Below are 6,000 nucleotides of genomic sequence, written 5' to 3' on the forward strand. Positions count from 1 at the left end.
CATGTGCTCAACCTCAGAGGAACACTGCAAACCCAGACTCAGATCAGGCTTGGTCAGGAGCTCCAGTCTGGATGGGGAGAAAGACACAGACATGGAAGAAGTCCACTTGAGTGATTAAGCCATGACCAAGGGAAGCCCAGGAACCACAGAGCCCAGAGGAACCCCTAACCAGCCTGGGGAGATAGTCAGGGAAAGCTGCTCAGAGGAGAGGTCATTTGAGCTGGGACTTAATGAAAGATTAGGAATTTGTCAGGTGGACATCAAAGGTAGGAGGTCACTGAAGGCAGAAGAAAGAGCATGTGCAAAGACACAGTGGTGTGATAGTGTGCCCAGGAGGTCATGTGAGGCTGGAATGGAGGGGTGGGTGGCACAGAATGTGTATGGACCTGAGGCACTCACATGAAAAGGCTTGAATGCCAGGCTGAGGTGCTTGGCTTCTAACCTGAGGACAATGGGGTGCCATGGCAGGCCTTAAGCAGGGAAGGACATACTCAGAGTTGACCTTGACAAAGATGATGCCACAGAAAGTAGATAGGACAGGGGAGTCTAAAGGAAGGAAGACCAAGGAGGAGACTACACATAAAATGGTCCAGTGAGAGGCACTGATACCTTGGCCCTGGATTTTCTGTGAGTTGGGGAACATCCTTGCTGGCCCACAGCTCCACCACAGCAAGATTCCTCCTCCCACATCTGGGACCGAGGAAGCTGGGCACTCACCAGGAAGCCAGAGTAACACCAGGAGCCTCCCCTGAGGGGGTGGGAAAAGAGAGGGTCATGTGGGCCCCAAGAAGCTTGAAGGAGGCCTTCCTCCCATGTTTTAGGGCCCAAGCCCTAGACAGGGTGCCAGGGTGGAGGGCTAAGGAGGGAGCAGCTGCCCAGGAGGGCCCAGGCTACCCACACTCCCATCAGGGACTCTAGCCACTCACCCTGGACCAGAAATACTCAGGCCTAGGAGATTCTATAACAGGGAAGTGGAGGAACTCCTCTGCTCAAGAATCAACTGTAGCTCTCCAGGGAGTAAGGCCCTCCTCTTTGACTATATACCCATTTCCGCAAGGTCATTCATTTTTCAAACACTCACTGGCACCTGCTCTGTGCCCAACCTGTGCTGGATGATACAGACAGAGAGAGAAAGCAGGCTGGCCTAGTCCTTCACCTGACCTCTAGGATGAGCACAGAGGTCAGAGAGGATTTCACCAGGGGTGCCTCCACCTTTTTTCACCAGATCAGCTAGGCTTCTCTGGTCCTGTGAGCAATGTGGCTAATCAGGCCACAAGCAAAACCTAAAGTCATGTTTTCAAGGCAATATTCAAACTTCCTTCACCCTGAAAGCCAGAGAATGGAGCTCTGAATCTCAGATGGAACTTCTGTCTTAAATGGAGAGAGGTAAGTTGGGTCAGGTAGCCCTAGCTTTCACCTCAGCTCTGTGATCTTGGGAAGGAAACTCCCTGAGCCTCTACTTCCTCATCTGCAAAATGGGGATAACAATTCCTCCCTCATAGGATTGATAAAGGATAAAATGAGAGACTTTTATAAATTATTACTAGTAAGCTGTCTTTGCAGAGGGGACACAGGGAGAGGAAGGCAGTCAGTGGTTAAAATTCCAATATCTAGCACAATCCCTTGTTACTGCACCCTTGTTCTGATATCTTCAAAATGCATTTCTTTAAAAGTCTCTGAGTATCACACTTCTCCCTGTGCATTGCACTCCACAGCTTACAAAGCCCTTTCCTGACCACTGTCTTAAGAATTAAGGCGTCACAGCAGGGCACCTGGGGGGCTCAGTCGGTTGAGCATTGGACTTTGGCTCAGATCATGATCTCACAGTTCCTGGGTTCAAGTCCCACATCAGGCTTGCTGCTGTCAGTGCAGAGCCTACTTCGGATCCTCTGTCCCTGCCTCTCTCTGCCCTCTCCCACTCAATCACACTGTCCCTCAAAAATAAACATTAAAAAAAATTGTCATAGCAACCTTGCATTTGAAGAGGCAAGGATCATCAGATCCAATTTACAGATAGCCAACTGACAATCTAGAGGGGGAGAGTGGCCTCTCTAAAGGCCATAGCCAGGAAAGAAGCCAAATCAAAGCACTCACCCATGAGACCTTGGTGATTTCTCATACTTTTAGCTGGTCCTTGGAGGATCCAGAAGCCTCAGGGCCTGTGCATCCTGGGCAAGAAGAAAATAGGAATGGAGGGGTCATAGCCTCAGTCTGCAACACAAGCTTGGCAGCCATTTATGAAGGTCAGCCACTGTGATCCTCCAACTCCTCTGGCTAGACCCCAGGGCAGCCCAAGGCAGAAAAAAGAGGAGATTGAGAATTCTTCCATGCCAGGGCAGCCCAAGGCAGAAAAAAGAGGAAATTGAGAATTCTTCCATGCCAGGGCCTCTCAGGCACATACTCTCAACACAGGACCTTAGTGGTGCTGGCCTTTTAGAGGCTGGCAGGGCAAGAACTGCCCCCCCAAGGTCACCCGGCAAGTTGGGGGAAGAGCTGGGATGAGATCAATTGCAGGTCTCCTGGCTCCCCCTGGGGGAGGGAGAGTCCTAGGTATCCCCAAATTCCTCAGCAGGAACATCTAAGGTCTGAGGGACCAGACCCTTGGCCAAGGGATCAAGGGCTCAGAGTATAAGTAATGCCTGGATGGTTCTAGTGTCAATATCTGATCTCCTTGTATAGCACTACTCAATCCATTCTCCACCCTGCAGCCAGAGAGATCTTTCTGAAATGCTGCTTTGACCATGAATCCTCCTTGTTCACAAACCTTCCATGGCTCCCTATCATCTACAGAGTGAAATCAAAGTTTTCGGCTTGTACACTCTGGGTCCTGTAATGCCTCTAGGACACACTGTTCTGACAACCTGTGCCACCGGTCTTGATCACCGGATTCTAGTTTCCTCTTCTTTGTGATGACATGGAGCTCCACTGTAGACATGCCTTCACTGGGGAAGCTGGGGGGTAGGGAACAGGGGATAGAGGCTGCTGGTGCTCTCTCAGTTCAGCTCAGCCCTGTGCAGGGTGCTGGCAAAAGAGAAATGAGTGACAGCCAGTTTCTGTCCTCCAGGGGGCCCCAGACCTCTGGTGAGGGAAGGAGGGGGACAGAGACCATAACCATCCAAGGTGGAACCAGGGCTGTAAGTCCTGGGACTTTCAAGAGCCAGAAGATGCTCCAATCCAACTGTGGGATCAAGGAAGGCTTCCCCAAAGAGGGAGCATCTGAGCTGGGCCCCAAGGCTAGGTAATTCTCCAACTGAGGAAGATGAGGGCAGGAGGGCATTTCAGGCAGTGAGTATATAGAATATGCCGCAGTCCAAAAGCAAGAAACTGTCTCGTGTCTGTAGCAGAACTACATGCAATCACTAGAGGGTAAAGGGTCAGGCAGGAGAGGGGCTGGAGAGGTTGGCAAGAAGCAGTTCTTGGAGGCCTTGAGTCCCAGGCTAAGGGGTTCAGGCTGGGTCTTGTTAGCCCAGGGAGGAGAATAGTTGAGATTTGGGTTTCAGGCAGTTCCCTCCAGGGATTGACCCCACCCCCATCCCCAAGCAGTGAGTCTACCCAGGAGAACACTGGTGCTGAACATGACCCACACATTAGGAACTCGACGGCCCTCAAGTTCCATATTCTTGTTTTTCCCCTTTTACAGATGAAGCCACTAAGGCTCAGAGAAGGTCACATAGTGGCCAGGGCAGGATTGGAATATAGGTCTGAGTCTCCAGAGAGCTTTTGTGGGCCCTGTCTGCTTAAAGAATCTCCTTCCCAACCACTACCACACACACAGATAACTGAGACTTTACCACGGCCCCACCCTAGCCCTCAAAAGCTCCGCATTATCACAGCCTAGCTCCCCAAACAAACCACGCACCTCAGGCTGCAGGCCCAGGGAAGCTGAGGATGCCAGGCTGAAAGAAACAGCTGCCACCAGCCCCAAAGACCCCAAATGGGCAGTTTTAATCCGCAGCTGGGCCTGGCCCTTGGGTCTGGCTCCTGGGGCGGGGGGGGGGGGGGGGGGGGGAAGTAGGGCAACCTGCCACCGACAGCCGCCAGTTGGGGAGCTGAGGGAGGGCACTGCCTTTCTCCAAACTGACCCTTCCTACGGCACCGCCTGCCAGATTAAAAGCCTCCTGACAGAGGCTTAACTGTCCTTCCAGCCCACTGTCCCAGCCCCCACCCCCACTCCCACCCCCCGTTTTACCAGGTCCGGGCGGGGTGGAGTGCCCCGGGTTTGAGGAGGCTCGGCGGGGCTCCAGGGGCTCGCGGGTCTCTGGCCGAGGTCCCCCGCCTCGGGGCGCTCACTCACACCAGAGCACACACACAAACAAGTCCCACAGGTTCAACTACTCGACCCGCTGGGGCGCACGCACGCACCCACTGACACTGACTTTCCCAAAGAGGCCGACACACACTCACCGGGGTATCGGATCGCGCTCGCGGAGATCGACGCTACGGCGGAGACAAAGTTCGACCACGAACTCACCGGCACACTCCCACTGCTCGGAGCCGTGCCCCACTCGGACCGCCACGCGCCCACGGCTCTGCCTGCCCAGCGCCGCGTGGGCAGCCACCGCATCCGCGCCTGCCGACCTGTCTCCTCCTCCGATCCCTCCGGGCAGCCCGCCCCTCACCTCCGCGGGGCGCTCTGCCGCCAGCAGCGCCGAGGCCGCCGCTCCGGTGCCCGCGCCCGCGTCCCGCCGCCGCCGCCGCCGCCGCCGGCACCCACGTGCCCCGAGCCCCGCCCGCCGCGCCCAGCTCCCTGCTCCGGCCGGGTCAGGCGGGGGCGGGGCGGACTCTGGACAGACCCTGGCACCGCCCCCTCCCTCCCGAATGGACACCTCGCCGCCACCCGCGCTGGGGCGCTAGGCTGGGGGGGACACGGGCAGCGCGGGAAGGGGCCTGCGGCGACTGGCCTACCGCCTGGAGGAACCCGCCTTCCTCACACGACGTGAGAGCAGGGTTTCAGAGACACTAAATGTGCAAAGTTTGTCGATACCTGTGTGGCTTCCGTCGCTGCCCACCACGGGACCTGTCCGCGAACCTGCGCCCTCTCCTGCCAGGAACCTGCTCAGAGCACCACGCCGAGAACTTGCCTCCCTTTGCTTTGGACCCAGAGGCTGGGGAGGGTGTGCCCGTCGCCCAAAGAGGAGATACAGACATTCAGGGTCCTGTGTCTCTCCTGCTCCTGAGGAGAAGGTGGCTGGGGAGGAGGAGGTGGGGAGAGCCTCGCCTCACCTATGCTCCCGTTACTGGGCAGGATAGTCATTAGAAATTTCCTGAACACCTGGTTGGTTTTGATCCCTCAACTTGAGCTGCTTCCTTTGAGCTGCCTTCTCAGATTACACACAGCACTCCCTTCTCTGCTTTCAACCCCACTCTGATGGCCTTCTCTGGTCAGAGACCCTGTCTGTACCTTTTCTAGACTGTGAGCAGCAGGAGGTGGATGACCAGGTCTGCCTTCTTCCTACACCCCATGCCAGAGTTCCCAGGAGTTGCCCAATACTTGTTGAATGCCGAATGGATGAATGAATGAATGCCTCCCTCTCTTTCATTCTGGTCTAGGTGTCAGGAATATAGGTTCTGACCCAGCTTCAGCACTGACTCTGGGAGACCTTGACCCACAGTTCCAGTCCCTCTCCTGGCTTCCTTTTTTGTGACATAGAGGCAATCAATCACACTTACTCTCCCACCAACCGGTGTTCATCCATGGGGGGCTTTGGACGGTGGGTGTCTGGAGAGTGCACAGGAGGCCTCTTTCTGTGGTCAAGGAGATTGCCCAGGGCCCTGGAGCCTTGGGTTCTCCTGGGCTTCCCACCTGCTGACTGAGTCCTGGTTGCTGGCCCCAGGAGGGGCCCAGGAATGATACTGGTTACAGCCTTGCCAGGAGCAGGAGCAGAGCAGACACACAGCCCTGTGTGACTGAGCTGCCTCTGTAGTCCCCCAGGGACCTCTGCCTGGAAGGCACAAAGGCCTCTTGTCCAGCTTCCTCCACCTATTATGCAAGCTGGTCCA

General features: G+C 55.6%; 1 protein-coding gene across 7 annotated transcripts in view; it reads right to left on the reverse strand.

Annotated features, from left to right (window-relative positions):
* The window catches only part of P2RY2 (purinergic receptor P2Y2), a 29,797-nt gene extending 25,064 nt beyond the window's left edge, over positions 1 to 4,733 (reverse strand). For 3 of the 7 annotated variants that reach the window (XM_058687854.1, XM_058687849.1, XM_058687852.1), the window contains exon 1: positions 4,405 to 4,709. The gene's annotated coding sequence lies outside the window, so the exon portion shown is untranslated. Of the gene's footprint in view, positions 1 to 2,094; positions 2,169 to 4,404 lie in introns of all 7 variants that reach the window. The other 4 variants (XM_058687851.1, XM_058687850.1, XM_058687855.1 and 1 more) reach the window with 3 other exon arrangements.
* Between the last annotated feature and the right edge of the window lie 1,267 nt (positions 4,734 to 6,000).

The sequence above is a fragment of the Neofelis nebulosa genome, chromosome 10, assembly GCF_028018385.1.
Source record: "Neofelis nebulosa isolate mNeoNeb1 chromosome 10, mNeoNeb1.pri, whole genome shotgun sequence".
Lineage (NCBI taxonomy): Eukaryota > Metazoa > Chordata > Mammalia > Carnivora > Felidae > Neofelis > Neofelis nebulosa.